Raw genomic sequence first — 8,762 nt, 5'->3', positions numbered from 1 at the left:
TGTAAATAAAGAAAATATCTAAAATAAAAAAAAAATAGTTTTGATAGAGCAAGGAAACACACACAGTGTGTGTGGGGGGAATAGAGAAATAGAGATAAATGCTACTCTCTATTTTTTCTTGTTTTAACATTATTATAAATCTTTTTTAAAAGATTTATTTATTTATCGTGTGTGTTCTTTTGTGATTGTGTTACCTCACTTAGGATATTCTCCAGATCCATTCATTTCCTTAAGAATTTCATAAATTCATTGTGTTTAATATCTGAGTAGTATTCCGTTGTGTAAATGTACCACATTTTCTGTATCCATTACTCTGTTGAGGGATATCTGGGTTCTTTTCCACTTCTGGCTATTATAAATATGGCTGCTGTAAACATAGTGGAGCATGTGTCCTTATTACATGTTGAAGCATCTTTTGGGTATATGTTCAGGAGTGGTATAGCTGGATCTTCAGGTAGTACTATATACAATTTTCTGAGGAACTGCCAAACTGATTTTTAGAATAGTTATACCAGCCTGCAATCCCAGCAGCAGTGGAGGAATGTTCCTCTTTCTCCACATACCTGCCTGCATCTGCTGTCTCCTGAGCTTTTGACCTTAGCCATTGTGACTGGTGGGAAGTGGAATCTCAGGGTTGTTTTGATTTGCATTTCCTTGATGACTAAGGATGTTGAACATTTCTTTAGGTGCTTCTCAGACATTCAATAGTCCTTGCTTGTGAATTTTTTTGTTTAGCTTTGTACCCCATTTTTAATAGGGTTATTTGTTTCTCTGAAGTCTAACATCTTGAGTTCTTTGTATGTATTGGATATTAGCCCTCCATGAGATGTAGGGTTGGTAAAGTATTTTTAACCAATCTGTTGGTTGCTGTTTTGTCCAATGGATAGTATCCTTTGCCTTACAGAAGCTTTGTAATTTTATGAGGTCCCATTTGTCAGTTTTTGATCTTAGAGTATAAGCTATTGGTGTTCTGTTCAGGAAATTTTCTCGTGTGCCTATGTGTTCAAGGCTCTTCTTCATTTTCTTTTTTATTAGTTTCAGTGTATCTGGTTTTATGTAGAGGTCCTTGATGCCCTTGGACTTGAGCTTTGTACAAGGAGATAAGAATGGATCAATTTTCATTCTTCTGCATGCTAACGACCAGATTAATCAGCATCATTTGTTGAAAATGCTGTCTTTTTTCCACCCACTGCATGGTTTTAGCTTCTTTGTCAAAGAACAAGTTATTGCAGGTGTGTGGGTTCATTTCTGGGACTTCTGGGTCTTCAATTTCATTCCATTGACCTACCTGTCTGTCACTGTACAAGTACCATGCAGTTTACATGGTATACACTCACTGATAAGCTCAGAAGCTCAAAATACCCTACACATGGGAGGGGATGCAGAGAAAAAGTGTGGAGCAGAGACTGAAGGAAAGACCATCCAGAGACTGTCCCACCATCCAGAGATCTATCCCACTTATAGTTACCAAACCCAGACACTATTGTGGATTCCAACAAGTGCTTGCTGACTGGAACCTGATATAGCTGTCTCCTGAGAGGCTCTGCCAGTGCCTGACAAATATAGCAGTGGAGGTTCTCAGCCTACTGTTGGTCTGAGCATAAAGACACCAATGGAGGAGGTAAAGAAAGGACCCAAGGAGCTGAAGGAGTTTGCAGCCCCATAGGAGGTACAACATTATGAACCAACTAATAACCCCAGAGCTCCTAGGGACAAAACTACCAAACAAAGAAAACACATGGAGGGACCCATGGCTCCAGCTACATATGTAGTAGAGGATGGCCTTGTTGGACATCAATAGGAGGAAAGGCCCTTGGTCCTGAGAAGGCTCGATTGTGGGTTGGTGAGCAGGGGGAGGGGTATGGGATAAGGGGTTTTTGGAGGGGAAACTAAGAAAGGAGATAACATTTGAAATGTAAATAAAGAAAATATCTAGAAGAAAAGGTTTATTTATTTAAAGTATATTAGCATCCTGTCACTGACATGTCAGAAGAAGGTATTGGATCCAATTACAGATGATTGTGAGCAACCATGTGGTTGCTGGTAATTGAACTCATGACCACTGGAAGGACAGATGGTGCTCTTAGCCACTGAGCCAATATTCTAGCCCCTATCTTTTTCTTAATATTCTTAGCAGTCCTATTTTTTCTTAATATTCTGGGATAAGTATTTTTAGGCAACATAGATCTTCAGTGGATTATTTTCATGAAAATGTTACATATATTATAATAAAGGTAAGCAGCTTTGAAATATAAATTATACTTTGATTTATCACTAATGCATACTTTGTTTAGTTAAAAATAAAATAGTTTATATTTCTGAGGGACTTAAATGTCCTGAGAAATCATTTCTTTCTCTCTTCCATTGCTATGAAAATAAAGAAATTCTTTTTTTCTGGGGCTATCTCTTAAAGAATATGCACATTGGCTGGGAAGGGCTATTCTTGAGAAAACTATAAGCTAGTGCTGTAAAAAAAAACATGAAGATATATAAGCACAGGATATATCATCTCTAAGATAATTTTGCAAAAATAAATTTAAAGTACTTATTCTGATGACTTCTCTGAAAGGCCATTTATTGGAACAATGCAGAGGGAGTGCTTGTTTTAGAGAACAGTGTGTGAGAAGTGACAAGCAATAAAGTGAATCGGTGTCAGGAAAGTTGATAGTGCATAAAAGAAGAACTCTTGAAAAGAAAAATTCTTGTGATGATCTAATTGATAATTATTCTATAGTAATGCATATGGAAAATAGGGTGAAAAGTCATAAATGGAGAATTAAGCAAGATCAGTGTTAGTTGACCATCTACCAAAACAAGGGTAATTTTTCAAAGAACCTAGTGTGAAGGAACACTTGAAGACTCTTCTATCTCATGATTTCTAGAAAACTTCTCCATAAGCCAAAATAAAATAGTTTTCTAACTTGAAGCATTTAATGTTTAGATTTTTTAATTTACTTTTTATTAGATATTTTCTTTATTTATATTTTAAATGCTATCTCTTTTCCCATTTTCCCCTTTGAGAAAAAAAATCCTGTCCCTTACCCCTTCCTCTGCTTCCAATGTACCCTCTCCTGCTTCCTGGCCCTGGCATTCCCCAACACTGGGGCATAGAACCTTCAGAGTACAAAGGGCCTCTCCTCCCTTTGATAACCGACTATGGCATTCTCTGCTACATATGTAGCTGGAGCCATGAGTCCCACATTTCCTCACTTGTTTTTACCACTAATTAAATCTGTTTAGAAGAGTTAATACACTATTATATCCAATTTAAGTGATATACCATTTATGTAACACTCCAAATATTTGAAAGTTGTTACACCTATCATGTATCAACAGAAATATATAAACATCCTAATATGAACCTAAGCTAAGAAATTAATGCTATACAAAGAGAGAAAGAAAGCAAAGATAAGGTTAATGTAGTTTATATATATATAATGTGAGGCTTCACTTTTACTTAATGTATTAAAAAATGCTAAAATGTTACTTTTAATATAACAATGCGAATAAGCACAATAACAGAAATTTATGATGATAGCACTGAGGGAAACAAGTCAGAATGAACTGAAAGCCCAAAGATAAGACATGGTGATCCAGGGAAACCATGCCTACTGCAATATGGTGGCACTTTGGGAGAAGAGCAAGTAGCTCTAATGATGAGGAAAGTGAGATTTAGAAAGTGCAAGTTCAGGGTTCTGAGCTGGTGATAACACCTCCTAAAAATGGTCCTATCTAATTTCCATCTGACCTGTGATGGTGTCTGTCTTCATACAATCAAGATGGAGAGCTGAGGAATGAGGGATAGGTTTCCTTGGATTTTCTGTACAGTTAAGGACTAAAAGTGAGGGACAGAATTCAACTCCTAGAACATTTGCAAGCTTTTATCTAAGTTTCCAAGCTAGGAAAAGGACTGCCCAATAAGATTTACTTGAGGAAAATGAGCAGAACTTGAGAACAGAAGAAGGATTTAAGTGAAACAGAAGAGCTCACAGAGATTCCTTTGGGCATATGAAGCCCTCTTGACAACAAGCTTGGTGACAGAGCTGCACAGAGGAGAGTACTTCACATTACATGAGAGAACCTAACACACAACACTGAAAGGTCAGCTCTATAACAGAGGCTTCCCACAGCTTGTAAAGCTCCCACCAATCCTGTGAATCTTGAATGGGTTTGCGGGGCATCTACTCATATATGAGGTTCTGATCCACCTCTGAAGCCATCCTAACATCCTGATGTTGGCTAGAATCTACAGACCATTCAGCAAAACCAGTCCCACCTCAGTTATTTATTAAGGCTGTACCTGCCCCATCACACACACACACACACACACACACACACACACACACACACACACACACACAGAAACACTAAAAGACTGACTGAATAATGAACCCTCACAGTATATACATAACTTGTTTTTAAGTTCTTTTCTATATAATATTCATGGCCTAAAAAGTAATAAGAAAATGTTAGGAAAAAGTGTGACTAGAACTAAAATTTTCAAAAGCATCAAAGATTTTTTGAAAAATCTTTTTTCAAAAGATTGATCAAATATGTAAATAGCCAAGAGATAGAAAATGACTATTACAGAGAAAATATAAATAGGCATTTTCATTCAAAAGTGAAACATACCTTATGGATGAATGCTATGGATGAAAAATAGATATTAGAACCTAATAGTTTGCACCTAAAAATTCTCAGACACAGTGGAAGGTCTTAGACTTCATCACTCTTACCTCTTTTGACTCCCCTCAATTCTGAATGACCCTTTTGGCTCCCATTAGACAACTGAATAATATCTGTCAGAACAATATTTGCTTTTGTCAGAACAGAAATAATATTTGTTTTCCTCAGAACAGATACTCAGTGCTTGCTTTAATGTGTGTTGTTATTTAAAATATAAAAATTGGGTAATGTGAAATACAGAAATCTCTTTTTCATTGTCTTGGGAGTGGGAAAGTCTTAGGTGATATCATCAGCAGGCTCAGTGATTTTATCAACTTCCACAATGTTGTGTTAGAGAAGACTTTGGAGACGATGTATCCTGTATCCTCACATTATGTGAGTAACAGAAGCATGAAAGAAGCAAGTACTGCTTTTATTACTTCATGGTCTAATTAAGTCTTACATTGCAAAGAGCACATATCTTAGTATTTTGTACTGTGGACTGAGGTTCAATGGGAGTGATGCAATAGATTTTTCTTATAATTTCTTTGTAGCAAGAAAGCATGTATAAAATACTTTATAACATGATTATATTAAATAAAATATTTTAGTATTGTTTAATGAAATGCCACAGGTGACTCCTGGGATTCCTTTCAGGCGAAGACGTGTTTTCTATGTTGGTGTTTTCTTTGACTGGATCATTTGTTTGAAAGGCTGTACATATAGATGTTTGACGAAGTACATAGTACAATGCTAAACTCATGGCCAGTATTTAATGATGCTCCCATTATGAAATAGTCTCTTATAATATTTTCCATTCTCATTTGTATTAAACATGAATAATAATTAACATTGTTTTTCAACTTAATCTGATCTGGGATCAATTAAGAGACATAGTCAGGTCAGGGAGGGTACTGCTCAGGGGGATTAACAGAGGATAGGAACACCCCCCAGAATGGAAAGAATCTTCTGGTGGAGGTCCAGATATAGAGATGTCATAGAAATAAAGCAGTGGTACATTTGCTTACCTAATTAACTTCTTGCTAATAAGTGCATCTCCTTAGGGACTGTTCCTTGAATCACATTGGACCCAGATTCTGTGGTTTCCAAATACAGATTGAAAACCAGTGGCCCTTTGAAGCAGGTTGGGACTTCCTAGGAAGGCATTCAACCATGTAGACTGAGCATTTACTAGGTTCTTTTGTCATGTAGTGTACAGATGGCCATTGTTAGATTACTCAGTCACTACTGTATAAGCCAAACTTTTAATTCTGCCTTGTCATTAAAAATGTATTAGTTGTATCCATCCAAATAATCCTTATAAACTCAGATACAATAAACTGTAAAATACATCTTATTCCAGCATCTTAATGAGTGTGTGTAGTATACAGGTAATAGAAATTATAGCAAGATCTCATTTAAACCAGCTTTAAAGTTAAGAAGAAATTCTTACTTTTCTCATTTTCCAATAATTTATTTATACAAAGTTTGCTCTTTCAAAGGTCTGTGAAAAGAATATATTCACGTGTCCATAGGCAAAGGCTATTATAGACTCAGCAATGATTTCTCTACAGGAAAGAATTTAGTGAAGTCTGCCAGGGTTCATGAGGCTCACCCCATGTTATAAAACAGCCTATGTCTCCCACAGGGAACTACTATGATAAATTGAAACAGTTCCCAGTGACGTATCACACACACAGATGTCCGTCTCACCAGTAAGCAAATTCCTTCCCAATGGGAAGTGGCATCTTTTATAAAAAGAGTTTTTAAAAGAATCATGTTCAGATCCAGAAGAAATACAGAATGTACATATATAAATTTTCTGTATTTCTCATATATAAATATATGAGAAATATTTTAATATATTTTTGATGTATTTTAAATATATTTTAAATTCTCTCAGAACATTTATTTTCTTTTAATAAATGGATTATATCTACAATTTGTGCCTTATCCTGAGAATGTCTCTTACATGCCATCAACCCAATAATGACTTATTTTTAGTAGTAGTAGTAGTAGTAGTAGTAGTAGTAGTAGTAGTAGTAGTACTATTAGCTGGCTATCTCTCAGCCTCTCAATTAAATTAGTCAATTATTCTATTCTGTATCCTGCCATGTGGACAGTTACAATCTCTCCCATAATCTGTCCTAGCACCTTTTTCTCCCACCTCTGTGTCCAGAATTCTCCTGGCTGAGATTCCATCCCAGAGTCCTTATTTCTGCAGGAAGCCCTCTCTCTCCTCTCTTACCTATTGCTAATTAAGCTCTTTACTTAACAATCAAGAAGGTGATGGAGAACAATGTTTACAAAATACTGAGGCAGGAAATGCTTCATAAGAATGGCAATACCTCTTTCTACACAACATTGCTGGTGGGATTGCAAGCTGGTACAGCCACTCTGGAAATCAGTTTGTCAGTTACTCAAGAAACTGACCATAGTACTATCTGAGGACCCAGCTATACCACTCCTGGGCATACACCCAGAAGATGCTCCAACATGCAATAAGGACACCTGCTCCACTATGTTCATAGCAGCTTTATTTATAATAGCCAGAAACTGGAAACAATGCAGATGTCACTCAACAGAGGAATGGATACAAAAAAATGTGGCACATTTACACAATGAAGTACTACTCAGCTATTAAAAATAATGAATTTATGAAATTCTTAAGCAAATGGATGGATCTTGAGGATATCATCCTGGGTGAAGTAAGACAATCACAAACGAACACACATGGTATGCACTCTCTGCTAAGTGGACATTAGCCCAGAAGCTTGGAATACCCAAAATACTACCCACAAACCACAAGAAACTCAAGAAAAAGGAAGACAAAAGTGTGGAGACTTTAATACGTCTTAGAAAAGGGAACAAAATACTCATGGAAGGAGTTACAAAGTACAGAGCAGAGACTGAAGGAAGAACAATCCAGAGCCTTGGGAATCCTTCCTATATATAATCACCAAACCCAGACACTATTGTGGATGCCTGCAAGTGCTGGGTGACAGGAGCCTGATATAGCTGTCTCCTGAGAGGCTCTGACAGTGTCTGACTAATACAGAAGTAGAGGCTCACAGCTGTGGGGCAGTGGGCTGTTCAGGGAGCCTGGGCTCAGTCAAGTAATCGGCCTAGAATCCTGGATCACCCAATGGGCAGTTTCTGTTCACAAGAGGTAACTCCTGGGACCTTGGCTCAGGTTTCAGTCCCAAACCCCCACAATGGCCCCAGCAGGAGAGCTGTGTGATATTAGTCAAGCCCTCTTACATGCAAATAATGACTGTCACTACAAACCAATGAGAGATAACCTCTGTGGAAAACTGAATTCCCCCGCCCCCCCAAACTGTGCATATATCCTATCCAGGGAAGTAAAAGTACTCAAAAGATCTACTCAGTTCTCTGAGCCTTTTGTTCTAAGAGCTATAACACTCAGGAAGAGGTCTGCTCTCCCTCCCCCCAAAAAAAACGCGGTCTGAAGCTGCACCACACTCCACACTGGCTAGTCAGCCTCTTGTTGGCCCATCCCAACCTGACTCAGAACAGAGCAGCAGGGTAGTGAGGAGAGCCAGAGCAGCCTGGAAGACAAGGCAGAGATGGCTCTGCCCATGCTCACTTGCTTAGTTCACTAGGGCTCTTGCACCAAGTCGGGCAGAGATCTCTGTGGAAAGCCTCCAGCACACAGGCCCACACACAGCCATCCATTGAACTGAGTACAGGGTCCTCAATGAAGGAGTTAGAGAAAGGACCCAAGGAGCTGAAGGGTTTGCAGCCCCTTAGGACAAACAACAATATGAACGAACTAGTACCCTCAGAGCTCCCAGGGACTAAATCACCAACCAAAGAGTACACATGGTGGGACTCATGGCACCAGCAGCATATGTATAGCAGAGGATGGCCTAGTTGGTCATCAACAGGAGGAGAGGTCCTTGGCCCTGTGAAGGTTCTATGCCCCAGTGTAGGGGAATGCCAGGGCCAGGATGCAGGAGAGGGTGGGTTGGTGAGCAGGGGAAGGAGAGGAGGAAAAAGGGGTTTTATTTTTTGGAGGGTAACCAGGAAAGGACATATCATTTGGAATGTAAGTAAAGAAAATATACAAAAAAAAA

The sequence above is a fragment of the Mastomys coucha genome, unplaced genomic scaffold, assembly GCF_008632895.1.
Source record: "Mastomys coucha isolate ucsf_1 unplaced genomic scaffold, UCSF_Mcou_1 pScaffold12, whole genome shotgun sequence".
Lineage (NCBI taxonomy): Eukaryota > Metazoa > Chordata > Mammalia > Rodentia > Muridae > Mastomys > Mastomys coucha.
The sequence above is the reverse complement of the archived record's forward strand: the minus strand, read 5'-3'. Positions refer to the sequence as shown.